Below are 15737 nucleotides of genomic sequence, written 5' to 3' on the forward strand. Positions count from 1 at the left end.
TCTCCACCTGGCCACTTGATTGGGGGTGGCATGGGGTACGAAGTTCCCAATCTATGCCTAGGTGGCTGCTAATCTGCTGCACTATTTTAGAAATAAAATATGATCCTCTGTCTGAAGATATTGTGGCTGGAACTCCAAAGCGTGGTATTATTTCTTGTAATAACACCTTGGTTACCTCCCAGGCTTTGGCAGTCCTTGTGGGAAAAGGCTTCTGGCCACCCTGAAAATGTATCTGTCAATACTAATAAATAGCGATACCCCCCTTTTCTTGGGAGTTCTGTAAAGTCAATTTGCCACTGCTGCCCGGGTCCATGGCCCCTCCCAATTTGGCCAAGTTTTGGTTTGGGGATATTCTTAGGGTTAGTCTTGAGGCAAAGGTCATGCTGCCAGGTCACCTGGATAATGGTGGCATATACATTCCTGGCAACAATTCTTTCAGTTAAATAGGTGTTCAGGGTATCAATTCCCCGGTGGGTTTTCTGGTGTTCCTCCCTCACCAATGACCACAACAAGTGAGAAGGAATAACTAGCCTCTTGTTTATAGTAGCCCATCCCTCTATGTCATATATGCCTTCCTGATCTTGGATTAACTTTCTGTCTTTCTTATTATATTTGGGCTTACCTTCAAGGGAAATTTGTCCATCTGGAATTAGGGCTCCCTCAGTTGGAATCTCACCTTTTGCTGCTTCTTTTGCGTCTCTGTCTGCCAGCTCATTGCCTTCCTCCAATTCTGAGCTCAATTTCTGGTGTGCCTTAATGTGCATAATTGCTACCTTCTCAGGCAGCTGAACTGCTTCCAATAGTCAGATTATCTCTTGTGCATGTTAATGTTTTTCCCTTGTGAGGTCAGCAGTCCTCTCTCCAAATGGCTCCATGTGCATGCACAACCCCAAATGTATACCTTGAGTTTGTGTATATGTTTATTTTCCTCCCTTCTGCCATTTCTAAGGCACGAGTCAGGGCAATTATCTCGGCCTTCTGTGCAGAGGTCCCTATTGGCAGGGGTCCAGATTCTATTACCTCTCTGCAGGTAATGACTGCATACCCAGCATGTCGCTTTCCACTGACGACGTAGCTGCTCCCATTGGTAAACCAGGTCTCTGCAACGTCCAAAAGAGTGTCCTTTATATCTGGGCGGCTGGAGTAAGTAGCTTCAATAGTCTCCAGGCAGTCATGGTGTACTGCTTCTCCCTGGTTCCCGCTGAAAAAAGAAGCTGGATTGATAATATTAGTTACCACTATCTCGACATCATCTTGTTCCTCCATGATGGTCTGGTATTTCAAAAACCTTTGTGGTAAAAGCCAGTGCCCACCCTTTACTTCCAGTACTGCAGACACTGTATGAGACACTAGTACAGTAATTTTTTGTCCCAGGGTAAATTTGTGTGCTTCTTGAATATTTAGCACAACTGCTGATACATCTCTGAGACAACCTGGCCATCCTTTGACTGTTGCATCTAGTTGCTTGGAAAAGTAAGCAACTGCCCTCCGATATGGACTCAAGTCTTGGGCAAGGGGATTCCCAAGGCAATTCCCTGTTTCTCATGGGAAAATAGAAAGAATGGTTTACTCACATCTGGAAGTCCCAAAGCCGGAGCTGACATGAGGGCATTCTTCAGCTGGTGAAAGGCCTATGTGGCCTCATTTGTCCACTGGAGATCTCTATCTCCATTAGCAATAAGAGTGTATAGGGGTTTTATGAGCAGCCCATAGTTATAAATCCATAACTGGCACCACCCTGTCATCCCTAGGAAGACTCGTAGCTCCTTTATTGTCTGAGGTTTAGGGATTTGGCATGTTGCTTCCTTGCAAGCTTGTCCTAAAATCCGTTGTCCAGCACTAACCTTGTATCCCAGGTAGGTTACCGTCTGTTTCAGCACCTGTGCCTTTTTCTTTGGTATTCTGTATCTTTGGAGCCCTAGGAAATTCAAAAGGCTTACCGTCCAGGCCACACACGCTTCTCTCATCTGAGTGGCTATTAGAAGATCATCCATGTACTGCAATAGCCTTCCTTCTTCCTGTGGAGCTTCCCAGGACTCTAGATCTTTTGCAAGTTGTTCCCCAAACAGAGTGGGAGAGCTTTTAAAACCTTGGGGCAATATGGTCCATGTGAGCTGAGTTTTGCGCCCACTTTTAGGGCTTTCCCATTAGAATGCAAAGATTTTCTGGCTGGCTTCATGGATAGGGAGGCAAAAGAAGGCATCTTTCAGATCTAAAATGGTAAACCAGGTTAGCTCAGGTGTTAAGTGGGTTAGCAAAGTATATGGATTCACTACCACAGGATATAAATCCTCTGTTATCTTATTGACAGCTCTTAAATCCTGTACTATTCTATATGAGCCATCAGGCTTCTGAACTGGTAAAATGGGAGTATTGAAATCACACTGGCATACCTTTAGCAATCCTTACTGCAAAAAGTTCTCATTTAGCAGGCTGATCCCTTCCCTGTCTACTTTTTTCGGGGGGTACAGTTTGATCCTAACTGGTGGTTTATCTTTATTAAGTTTGATCACTATGGAAGGGGCATTTTTCACCCTCCCTGGTACATTGGAGGCCCATACTCCAGGAGACACTTGACCCAGTATCTCTTCACTAATTTCTTCCTCAGGTTCTATACTTGTAAGTATTAAACTTAACACCTCTATGTACTTCTGATCATTTACCTTCAGAGTAACCTCCCCATTCTGAAATGTGATGGTTGCTTGTAATTGTTCCAATAAATCTCTCTCTAAAAGCACCTTTGGCAAATTGGGCAGGTAGAAAATCTTGTGGATACCCCACTGTTTCCCTAGTCTATATTTTAGAGGTTTGCAAAAATAAAATATGCCTTTTCAGATTGACTAGTTGCCCCCTGCACCACAACATAATCATTTCCCACAGGCACTAAAGCTTTATTTAAAGCTGAATATGTTGCTCCTGTGTCAACAAAAAATTTTAACTTTCTTCCTCTCTTCCCCCAGCCTCATTGTTATAACCAGTGTATCCGCTGGGGTGGAGTTCCTTGGTCCTCCTCAGTCATCCTGCACATGAGTGGCCACCACCCCTTTCTTCCGATGGTCGCCTCGTCTCCGCTCTGGGCATTGGTTTTTCCAGTGACTGGTCCTCCTGCAAATTGCACACTGGTCTCTGCCCAACTGAGGTGAACCTTGTCTGGGTGGTCCCTGCTTGCATTTCTCTTGCTTCTCCTCCTGTACCACTGCCACTAGCTTTTTCATTCCCTGTTTGTATCCCTCCTCCCGGTTACTAAATACTCTCCATGCCTCTTCTAACAAGGCCTCAAGATTTCTTCCTTCTGGCTCTCGTATTTTCTGAAGTTTATGCCTGATATCTCCAGTAGATTGTCCCAAAAATGAATTAACTAGCTGATTCATTCCTATCTCAGACCCCGGGTCTAATGATGTATGACAACGCATAGCATCCCTCAGATGCTCTAGGAACTTGGACGGAGTCTCAGAAGACCCTTGCCTAATAGAATATATGGCAGACCAATTTTTGGTCTTCAGGATAGCTCTCTCCACTCCCATTGCTATCCAGTCTTGATAATCTGCTTATTTCCTTAATTCTGCCAATATATTTGGATCCCATTTTGGGTCTTGGAGAGGGAAAAATTCTCTTACATCCAATCGCTGGCTTTTACAGTGATCCTCTGCCAAAGTCCCTGCTGTTTTCAAGATCAGCTTCTTTTCTGTTTCAGTGAAAGCATCCAGTAATAACTGGATGTCTCTCCAATCTGGGTTGTGTTGTTTGATAACATATCAAAAACGTTTGGCAGTAAGTGTCAGGTCACTGGGATAATTTTTGGCAATCCTTTCCCATGCCTCTAGATCAAGGGGGGAGAATGGTACTTTAATCATTAGTCTCCCTCCTTATGGTCCCACTGCCTCTCGCAGAGGGGCCTGTAATACTGCTTGCCTCCTGGTTCTGGACGAAACTGGACTACCAGGAGGGGAGTGGGTTTGAGCATATGTGCCTTCTGAGCCTGCGTCCTCCTCTTTTTTAGGAAAGTCCACCTCATCCTCATCCTCATCCTCATCCTCATCCTCATCCTCCTCCTCCTCATCCTCCTGTCTCCTAGGAGGAACTTTCAGCAAATCTATTGTTTCTTGTTCTTGAGCTGCAGCATGATAGACCTTATCTGATTTGGTACATCGCTGTCCTATGCTGCATGCTGAGTAACATCACTTAATTTACCCTCTCTTTGCTTTGTTTTCTTTTTCAAGAGCAAACACCAGTGTGTCTGAGGGAGCTCTGAGCCCACAGTCCTTCTGCCAGTTCCGGATGATTTCGTAAGGTGAAAAACATGTCAGCATAAGAGATGTCATCCCACTTCCCTTCCCATCTTAAAAACAGCATGAACTGCAACAAGGTGTTATAATCTAAAGTTCTGTCAGGTGGCCACTTTGCCCCATCTTCCAGCCTGTATAATGGCCACTACTGCATGCAGTATTGGATTAAATCTCTCTTGTTCTCAGATCCACCCCTACTGGCAACTTCTTTCCAGTGGGTTAAGATACACCCCAAAGGGCTAGCTCGGAGAACTTCTTTGCTCTGGTTAGTTCCCATTATCTCCTTCTCCTTGTCCTATCTCACTTCCACCTAAACCTCTCTTCACAAAGCCTCACAGTCCTTTCCCAATCCTCCTGCCACACACAAACCCAGGTTGTGGGTACCAGATGTGACTTTCCACACACAAGCTTTAAAATCTGTTATACTTGAGAGGTACAGACTTCCTGATATGCTTGATACCGAAGATTTCCCTCTAATGTGCCGCCGTGCCTGCCCTGAAGCTCCCTGGCTTCGCCTGCCCGGCCGAGGCACGGTCAGCAGCAGGGGACACTCCCCTGTTTCTTGATGACATTCGGGGAGCGGCTAAGACAGAGCGCTTCGCTGTCTGTCTTGGAAGGAGGAGACGTGGCCTCCGAGGAGGTAATGAGGGAGTCGACTCAAGGCTGGGGAAAAAGTCTCAAGTTTAATGCAAGCTCCGAGGAGTTGCGAATGCCATTGTCCTGACAGCTGAAAGCACTCTCGGCTCTCGCAATCGTCTTAAATACTGAGGCGGTAACCAGGGGGAAGGGACGCCCACCACCCAATGGAGGGATTCGTGGGAGTGGAAGGCGGAGGGACAGACAGACACACAAATCAATGGGGGAAGTTCAAAGGAGGGACCCCTGGCCCTCGTCCACTCACTCAACGCCCAAGGTGGAAGATTCTGGGAGAGTGGAATGAGGAGCTGAGTGATGGACAGGGTACCAGGGAGGGGACAGGGGAATGACTGAGCATTTTCAGGGAGATTGGCATTGAGGGAAAGGCGGGAAAGCTCGGGGTGGAACCACTGGGAGAAAATGGGGGGTGAAGGGGCAAACCATTACAGAACTGTTACAGAGGTATAAAAACACAATACAACACTAATGTATAACCCTCCCATTTAATTTTTAATTCTTACAGAATTTAGGGGTTTTCCCCATTGTTTCTTTCCTCTTACAATGTCTAATTTCATTTATCAGCAAACCTAAAGTTTATTTGTAAAAGCAAATATTTTTTCCATTCATCAATCAGTGGAATCCTTCCCATTGTTTCTTTTATCTCTCAATGCTAGTTTTATCTACCAGCAGACCCACAGCTTGTTTGTAAAGAGAAATCTACTATTCCTCTCAATCACTCCTCTTTTATTTTTTTAATAATTTTCTTTACAAACTTTAGTTATTGACTTAATTTCCTGTTCCTGGGTCTTTTTTGATTTTGCAATTATTTTCAGTGACATCAATTTCTGTCCTTTTGTCGCTATCTCTGGATCAGTAGGTATGGCTATTGCCTGCATCCCTTGGATCACATGTTGAATAAGTTGTACTAAGCAAGGGATCATGCATGGTAAAAAGATTAGAGTTGCTATAGCACATAAGAGGAAAAAAAGCATTTGTTTAACCCATAGTCCACCAGGTAACCACAAAAACATGTCCCATTCTCATTCCCATCCTTTCCACGTTTGGACTGGTACATGAGCTAACTTTCTTATTACTTTTGTTATTTGTTTCACCACCTTTCCATTGTCATCTATTTGCAAACAGCAGTTTGAGTAATTTAATTTGCCACACACTCCCCCTTCTTCTGCTAACGAATAGTCTAATACCATTGAATTGCAGTGAAAAATCAAGACCCCACAATTCCTATAAAGACTTGTAGGGATGGTATGTTTATTCAGCGCTGGATGCATGTGATGGATCTTTTCCCTTCAAAGGACATGTGTGCCCCTGAAAACTCCCGATCCTTTTTTATTATTCTAGCTAATTTACATATTCATAGAATTTCACAATAGGTTCATGCATATTCATTCTTCTGATTTTGCGTTACAGTTACAGCTAGTTACACATATACTCAGTTTTTATCAGAAAGTACAGACAACTCCTGGGTCACTCTGCACTGTCTGTTTCAAGGTTGGAGGAGTCTTTCTTATCTCTTATCTCTTTAGCTTGGAAATTTGCATTCTTTCTCCTTTGCTGGGGCAGTTTTGCTAGTGCTGCAGTTACCAGACTAAACAGCATATTTTACTTATGTTTGCAAGGTCAAAGAGGCACATTTCACCTAAATGCAAATGGATTTCTACCCTGTTAAATTTTTACTCTGTCTCATTCCCCCCTTTCTCTGATGGTAAGTAAATTCTTTTACTTAATGCAAATCTTTACATTAATAAGTGTCCCTTAATGCTTTACTATGTATATTGGACCTACTAGGCACAATTACAATACCACAAGGAGTCCTCAAGCATACACAGTCTTTACTAGCATATACAAGCACAGTTTTCTGATCAGTGACTGGATGAATCTCAAAGTGGCAGATTCTTTGTTCAGTGTGAAGACACACATCTTGACACCGATAGTATTAATACTACACATTAATAGTATTGCTTTATCCTAGTTGTTCCCTAGTAGCACAAGATTCTAAGTTTACTGTTTGCCACTTTTCGTTCACCTTTTGTGCCCATAGCTTATGTTCTGAGGGGTAGAGCACCATTTTTCATGATTTAAACAGTGGCATTGCATACAGTAAGTACAAAGGCAGTGGCCACATTAGAAACAGGATCATAGGTCACAGATGCTTCTGAGATTTCTTTATATAATCAGCAAATTTACCATGGTCCATCAGGATTGGAACTTTCTCTCAGGATCAATCGCATTATCCCAGACAATCCTTCAAATTTCAGTTGGAAAATTACTTTCACCTCTTCCTGTATGATCAAAGCTGCTGTTGCCTGCATCCTAAAGTGTGCTTGTATAAAACTGAAAGCTAAAGACACGTTATTTTGAACCATACTAAGCACTTCTACTATTAACTTGTGGTCTTGGACCCCGGCCTTTTAGGGATAATTCTAGGGGTTGTTTTAAGTTTGCCAGTCCACCTGCTGCAGTGACCAGCTCTCTCATAGATCTAGTGTACTGATTAGAATCTGGGACTAAGGCTATTCAGCATCAATTACAATCATACACAAAACAATTCTACAAATAAAATTACAAACTACCCCCCCTCCCCCGCAATACACTCATTTTGCCCGAATAAGTTTTAGTCTCAGTTCATTGTCTCTTGGTGTCAATTTAAAAGTGGCTTCTGGGGCCTGTTTCATTCAAGCGTGGTGGATCCAGGCATTCTGCTTCTTAACCTTGATTGCGGTGTAGGTGGTGAGAAGCATCTGGAATGGTCCTTTTTACTGTGGTCCCAAAGTCTTTTCTGTAAGAGACTTAACGTATACTTCACTTAGCTCCCTGCTCCGAGTTCCAGCCACATGTCTTTTCATTTTCCTTGACCTGTCTACTTAAAGCCACCATATAGGTCTCCTGCACTATTCTGGAAACAAAATGTGATCCTTTGTCTGGGAATATTGTGACTGGAACTCGAAAAGCAGTATTATTTACTCTGGTCACCTTGATAGTTCTGGTGGGGAATGCTTCTGGCCACTCTGAAAATGTATTTGCCAATACTCATAAATACTGACACCCCCCTTTCCTTGGGGGTTTTGAAAAGCCAATTTACCACTGCTGTCCAGATCCATGGCCCCTCCCAATCTGACCAAGTTTTGTCTGGGTGTATTCTTGGGGTTAGTCTGGAGGCAAGGATCACACTGTCAGTTCACCTGAGCGATTGTGGCATATCAATTCCTGGTAATGATCCTTTAAATCAGATATGTGTAAAAAGCCTGTGAAAACTACTACTTAAAAGTCAACACTTCATTTCAATGCACTCTGTAACACTGGCAGCCGTGGTCATTCTGGGAAAGGAGCCACACTTTACAAAAGCTTTTAAGTAGTTAGGCCTTAGTGTGTTTTCTGGTGCTCCTCCCTTACTAGTGACCACACAAATGGGGAGGGATTACCAGCTCCCCTTCAATGGTAGCCCACCCCTCTTGGTTATATGTCCCTTTTGATTAGTATTATTAATATATTCTGGCTTACCTTTAAGGGAAATCTGTCCATAATTACCTCACCTTTTGCTGCTTTCTTTGCCTTTCTATCCACCAGCTCATTTATTTTTTCCCAATTCTGATCTCACTCTCTGGTGTGCTTTAATATGCATACTTCCAGCAGCTGGATTATCTCTTGTGCATGTTTGATGTTCTTTCTTTATGAGGTCAGCAGTCCCCTCTCTTTTTACAGCTTCATGTGCGTGCACAACTCCGAATGCCTATCTAGAGTCTGTATAAATGTTTATTCTCCTTCCTTTTGCCATTTCCAAGGCACAGGGCAGTGCAATAATCTTGGCCTTCTGTGCAGAGGTGCCTGTTGGTAAGGGTGCAGATTCTATTACCTCTCTGGTAGGCACTGCATATCCAGCATGTCGCTTTCCACTGGCAATGTAGCTACTCCTGTCAGTGAACCAGGTCTCTGCATCATCCAAAGGAGTGTCCCTTAAGTCTGGATGGCTGGAGTAAGTAGCTTCAGTAGTCTCCAGGCAATCGTGGTGTACTGCTTCTGTTTGATTTCCACTGAGAAAAGAAGCTGGACTGACAATGTTAGTTACTACTCTCTCTATATCATCTTGTACCATGATGGCCTGGCACTTCAGGAACCTTTGTGGTGAGAGCCAGTGGCCGCCCTTTACTTCCAGTACTGCGGACAATGTGTGGGACATTAGTACAGTCAATTTCTGTCCCAGGGTAAATTTGCATATTTCTTGTCTATTCAGCACGACTGCTGCTACAGCTCTGAGGCAACCTGGCCATCCTTTGGCATTGCATCTAGTTGCTTGGAAAAGTAAGCAACTGCCCTCCGGTATGAATTCAAGGTCCTGAGCCACATGGGAGAATAGAAAGAATAGTTTACTTACATCTGGAAGTCCCAAAGATGGAGCTGACATGAGGCACTCTTTAGCTGGTGAAAGGCCCGTGTGGCTTCCTTTGTCCACTGGAGATCTCTATCTGGCAAACAGTCTGTAATTATAAACCCACAGCTGGCACCACCCTGCCATACCTATGTCTTCTTCTTTAATACTCTGTATCCTTGGAGTTCTAGGAAATTTGAAAGGCTTCTTCCTTCTTCCTGTGGAGTTTCCCAGAACTCTGGTTCTTTGCAAGTTGTTCTCCAAACAGAGTGGGCAATTTTGAAGCCTTGAGGCACATGGACCATGTGAGCTAGGTTTTGTGCCCGCTTTTAGGTCTTTTCTATTCAAATGCAAAAATTTTCTGGCTGGCTTCGTGGATAGGGAGGCAAAAGAAGGCATCTTTCAGATCTAAAACAGTAAACCAGGTTCGTTCAGCTGTTAAACAAGTTAGTAAGGTATATGGATTTGCTACCACAGGATATAAATCCTTTGTTATCTAACTGACAGCCTTCAATCCTGTACTATCAATTATTGGGTTGATTTCTTCCCAATCTTTTTCAGGGGGCACTGCTTAATTCTCACTGGTTGTGTCCCTTCTTTAAGTTTGATTACTGTAGGGGGGGCGTTCTTTGCCCTCCCTGGTACATCAGAGGCCCATACCCCTGAAAATACTTGTCCTAATATCTCTTCACTAATTTCCTCCTTGTTTTCAATTGCTGTTAATGTTAAACTTAATACCTCTATGTACCTTTGATCATTTACCTCCAGAGTAACCTCTTCATTCTAGAATGTTTAACGAGTTGGGTATATACAAAAACTTGTAAATACCCTATTGTTACTTTAAAGGTTTGCAAAAGTATGCCTTCTCAGACTGGCCAGTTATTCCCACTAAAGCTTTATTTAAAACTGAATATATGGCCCTTGTATCAACCAAAATTCCACCCTTTCCTTTCTCCTGGTCCCACTGCCTCTCGCAGAGGGGTCTGTTACTTCATAGTTCTGGATGAGATTGAACTGCCAGGAGGGAGATGGGTTCGAGTGGGTATACCTTTGGAGCCTGAGTCCTCTTCCCTTTTGGGGAGGTCCTCCTTATCCTCCCTTACCTTAGGAGGAGCCTTTTACAAATCATGTATGTTTTTGTGTTTCAGGATGATAAGCTTTGTCTGATTTCATACATTGCTGCCTTATACAGCATGCTGAACAACACGTTTAATTTGCCTTCTCTTTGCTCTGTTTTCTTTTTCAAGAGCTAACACCAGTGGGTCAGAGGGAACTCTGAACCCACAGTTACTCTGCCATTCTGGCTGATTCTTTAAGGTGAAAAACATATCAGCATACAAGACCTCGCCTTATTTGCTCTGGTTAGTTCTCATTCCTTATACTATTTTGTTTCCACCCAAGTCTCACAGTCTTTTCTCAGTTTTTCTCACACACAGACCTCCAAGTGGCAGGTATCAGATGCGATCCTCCACACATAAGCTTTAAGATCTTATGTTCTGAATTGGCTTGATCAGGAAGCTTCACTTTATACTTGGGGCATAGGACAGCAATACCAGCCCCTTTCACAAACTCATATTTGCGAAGAGCCGATTATAAAATAGCATTTTTCACACCACCTGTGGTGAGAGAAGGCACAGAAACAGCTTAACATAAAGAAAACAATGACAGCGAGGACTGGCCCCCAGTGACTGGAGATCCGCGAGGAGGGATGCCCACACATACTATTTCAGCAGGCAGTCTGTGGGTAGGCACACAGGGCTTCCCCTGATGTCCACGCACTGGCTACTGCTCCAGTGCACTCCTGCGGAGTGTCAGTTGTGGCTTCCCATCCTTCTCCTCCAGCTGAGCCGTCCAAATCTCAGGGGCCTCAGAGACCTTGACCGGAGTGTGATGGGTCCACCCGTGTTCAGCTTTCTTGACGACTGTTTCTGTGGTCAGTAACACTTGCAAAGGTCCTCGCCATTTCACCATCAGGGGTGCTTCTTTCCACTCCTTAACTAGAACCCAATTGCCTGGCTGGATGTTGTGAACAGCAAAGTCCAAAGGCAGGGGCTGTGCCAGCTGAGCTTCCTGTCGAAAAGATTTCACAAGAGACAGTATCCTGGCCACATATTGTTTCAAATATACATCACTTATATCTACCCCCCCACTAGGCTGAGAATTACAAGGGTAAGGAATTCCAAACATCAATTCAAAGGGAGATAATAGAATATCTCCCATGGGTCTGGCCCTTATTGTTGCCAAAGCCAGTGGCAAGAGCCACACCCATGGCATTTTAGTTTCTATCACCAGCTTCAGGAGGTGTTTCTTCATTTTTCCATTCATCCTTTCAACCCTGCCCGAACTCTGGTGGTGCCAGGTGGTATGGAGATTTTATTGTATCCCTAAGGCAATCATAACTCTTTGATGAATTTTTCCTGTAAAATGAGTTCCCCTATCTGAGTCTATTGCTTCCACAATCCCATATCTTGGAATTATTTGTTCCAAAAATGCTTTAATAACTGATCCTGTACTTTCTGATATTACCAGAAGATATTTAAATCTTGCCACTCAGGGCATTTCAGTAAAATCCATCTGGCATCTCTGGAAGGTGAATCGATCGGGTCTTATGCCTTTACTAATGTTCAGCTCGTTTATTAACTAAAGAACAGCTGGGCAAGGGTCTGAACGGAGCTCGCCCCCGTTGTTGTTGTAGCTCTTCCAGGTGGCGTGGCCGCAAGGAAGGAGGCATGCAGGGTCTGTCACTGACATCCAGAGAGTCTGTTACTTGAGTCCAGAACAACAGCTGTCCCCGCTCCTTCCCTGGTGGCAGCATCAGGTGTCTCTGTCTCTTCTGTCTCCACTTACCCCAGCCCACCCCAGTCTAGTCGCTTTGAGGTTATGGTGACAGACAAAAGTTTATCACGGGTTGTTTTTCCCTCTTCCTCGGCTAGTGCATTTGTCTATCCCCCTCTACTGTGTTTAGTTTTTTATTTAGGGGTGTCTTTACCCCCCAAAAATACTCCCATGATCCCAGGGGGTTTTCTTATTTGCATGTTAGTCCCAGAATGTCAGTGTGGTGGGGGGGGAGGCAGGTTACCTTTGGGTAGTTTAGATAAAACAAACAGAGCAATTAACATTTCAATATCGGTAGCCAGCAGTCATTCGAGTGTTGCCATGGGAACTAGGAAGGCCCTGCCCGCCTCTCTGGGGAACACCTGGAAACTTTGGTCATAACAGAAGGGACATACAGCCCCAGGCCTCCCCCCCCTGGCAAGTTTCTTTGCAACTCTGTTATTGGCTTTAGCACAAATCAAACAACCCTCAATAGCTTGCTGAGCCAGAATAAAAAGATCCACAGCAGCATATGTTTTTGAGGAAGGCTTCCGCCAGTCCTCGGGAGCCCCAATGACTCCCTTAGTGAAGTTGTTTTAGCAATTGTAAGGCCAGAGCTTTTGGTATCCACTGCTTACCATCCCTTGTAAACCAATTATCCCCTCTTTCCTCTGCCCCAGTGTCTTGGTTCAGGGCAAAATTGGGAGAGTACCCCTAAAGGGGTTCCTCTAGAAAGCAGATTAAATTGGCCCCTCCCCCCTAACTGGTTTGGGAATAAAGTATTTCCTTGGAGAAAAGTGGAAAAAACTGTTTATTAAACAAGAAAACCTAAAAAATATTAAACAATAAAAACTTCTTGCCACTCCAAAAGAGGGACAAACTCAGAAAAATCTTCCCCCCCCCCAAGGCTGCAGCTCGGCGCACTCAGTCTCTTATCAGTCCCTCTGGCGCTGGAAATGCCGTGGCCCAGGCCCGGCCCGCTGGGCCACAGGTGTGAGCTGCCGGTGCTCTTCTTGGTGGTCAGTCCAGAGCAGGTTTGAGCAGGTCCAAAGAAAAGGAAAAGCCACAGTCCAGGGAGCTTCTTTGCCTCAGCTAGCTAAAACTAACTAAAAAGCAAAGGAGAGCTCTGTCTCGCTGTCTGTCCACAGACAACACAGTCCAGGAGAAGGAATGTGGAGGAGTGAGTGCAGTTTCTGGAAACAAACTCCGTGCTTCTTCTCCCCCCCTTCACTCCTGGAACAAGTCTTAAAGGTGCAAAACTTATTATTCAGCATAAACAGGACAGACGATTGGGGATAAAAGCATCATACAATCAACCTAGGACACCCACTCTTTTTAATTATCTCAAGTTCCTCTGGTGGAAAAGACAGTTTCTCTGGCAGCAGTGCAGTTACTGGGAGCAAAGGGAGGATCTTAGAGATTTTTGGCAACAATACAGATTTCTGAGCTTCTTCATCAGCCAGTCGGTTTCTTATTACCTCCTCTGAGCACCCAACCTGGTGCCCTTTGATGTGTATTATTGCTAACTTTTTTTGTAAGTTCACCACCTCCAATAAGCGAGAGATTAAGCTCTCATGAGCTAACATCTTTCCCTTGCAGGTTAATAAACCTCTTTCTTCCCATAATTTCCCAAATGCATGTATCACCCCATATGCATACTTAGAATCAGTAAAAACATTCACTGTTTTGTCCCGATATAATTCACAGGCTCTCACAGGGGCATACAGCTCTGCTGTCTGAGCTGACCAGGTGGGTGGTAACGTCCCCCCTTCCTTTAATTGCTTTCCATTCACAATAGAGTATCCTGCAAATCGTTTCCCTTCTATCACCCTCGAAGAACCATCAATAAACACATTTTCTCCCTCAGCAAATCTTCCCTAGCCTATGTTTGGAGATCAATCACCTGAATACAGTCAGGGGTTTCTTTCTGGCCCCTCTCACCAGGGCCATTCAAACAGGAGGCTGGGTTGAACCCTTCCCTGCTTTTAAATTCGAGCGCTGGTCATCCACTTAGAGGCTCTTTCAGTTAACAAAGCTTTAATGTGATGTGAAACTTTACCAATCAGATACCCTCACCTCATCAGCTTTTGGGCCTCAGCCACCATCAGGGCCGTGGCTGCACAGTTCTGCGGACAATGATGCCTGCCTCTGGCCACCGGGTCTAACAATTTTGAAAAATAAGCAACAGGCCGCCTTGTTCTTCCTTCTCTTGCACCAAAATTCCTTTAGCATGGCCCTGTTTAACATAGTTCAAATTCCTTTTCTGAGTCTGGAAGAGCTAAGACTGGGGTCTTAGCCAATTTGTCTTTTAATTTTTTAAAGCCTTGCTCTCCTTCTGGTGTCCATACCGCGACATTAGGACTATCTTGGGTTAAAAAGTCATGAAATAGAGATTTTTGGAGTTCACTTGAGTTAACAAAATGAATTAAGCATTTAAATTTTAGCTTGTGTTGAATTTTAACCTATTTACTTAAGAAACCTCTGCCATGGTACAAAGGGCATAGGAAAATGCAAATTTCTGAAGCTTCTTGCATAAAGAACAAAACCAGAGGAGACCAAAGATGCAAAGAACCCAGATAAAGGGGCTCCTCTGTCTCCAAGCTTATCAAGACTGACTGACAGACGCACTCAGATAAGCACCAAAGGACGAAAAGCACACACACAAAGGAGAAAAGTTCAAAAGTTCAATCATGAGGAAGACCACAATCTTCAGCCTCAGAGACCACCAGAGACCATCCGCGCGACCACCACAGCAAACCACGCATGCCCAGAAGGGCGTGGACCTATTTAGCATGAGAGGCGAGGACAGGCGGGGGGGGCCAGGGGTTGAATATGCATGGAAAGGTTGTGTAATGTATTGCATATGGAACACCTTTGTGAATAAAGATGTGGGTCAGACCAAGGCTTGGGGCACAAGCTTTTGGAGAGCTAGCTCACTTGTGCTGGGCGCTGACATACATACCCACTTCATAACTACATCAGGTTGTGGAGTCTGTTTATTCCACGTATTGCTTCAGTCATATAAAAGTCTGGTCACAACAGAAAAATCCTCAATCCGTGTTCGGCAGTATCCCACCAACCCTAAAACCTGCCGTAACTCCTTTTTTGTCTGGGGTAATAGTACTTGTAAAATCCTTTGTATTCTGTCTGGATCAATACACCATAACCCTCCAGTCAGAATGTGTCCCAAATATTTGACCTTTTTCTCTACCAACTGTGCCTTCTTTTCGGACACTCTAAGTCCTTTTTTAGCAAGAAAATTAAGCAGATTTACAGTACCATCCTCAACCACCTTTTCATGTTTCCCTGATAAAAGCAAATCATCCACATACTGCAACAACCTAACTCCTGAAGGTGGAGTAAACTTTCTTAATATTTTCTGCAAAGTTTGCCCAAACAAAACCGGCGACTCAGTATATCCCTGCAGAAGAACTGCCCATGTCAACTGTTGCTTTACCATTTTTCCTCCTTTTTCCTATTTTCACTCAAAGGCAAAATACTGTTTACTATCTTCTGTAATTGGACACCCCCAGAAAGCATCCTTCAAATCCAGTACTGAATAATACTGATGTGAAGAAAGGATCTGATTCAGGATGGTATAGGGATCTGGAACTGTG

General features: G+C 44.1%; 1 protein-coding gene and 1 long non-coding RNA gene across 6 annotated transcripts in view; one reads left to right on the forward strand and one right to left on the reverse strand.

Annotated features, from left to right (window-relative positions):
- LOC137464292 (DDB1- and CUL4-associated factor 12-like) overlaps positions 1–15737 on the forward strand; it is a 115572-nt gene that overhangs the window by 17882 nt on the left and 81953 nt on the right. The gene's annotated exons all lie outside the window — the stretch shown is intronic.
- Positions 5665–14918, reverse strand: LOC137464294 (uncharacterized). The gene is made up of 2 exons (XR_010994159.1): positions 13780–14918; positions 5665–11376 (listed from the first exon to the last, which is right to left on the reverse strand). It is a non-coding gene; the product is annotated as an uncharacterized lncRNA (long non-coding RNA).

The sequence above is a fragment of the Anomalospiza imberbis genome, chromosome W (genome assembly GCF_031753505.1).
Source record: "Anomalospiza imberbis isolate Cuckoo-Finch-1a 21T00152 chromosome W, ASM3175350v1, whole genome shotgun sequence".
Taxonomy (NCBI): Eukaryota; Metazoa; Chordata; class Aves; order Passeriformes; family Viduidae; genus Anomalospiza; species Anomalospiza imberbis.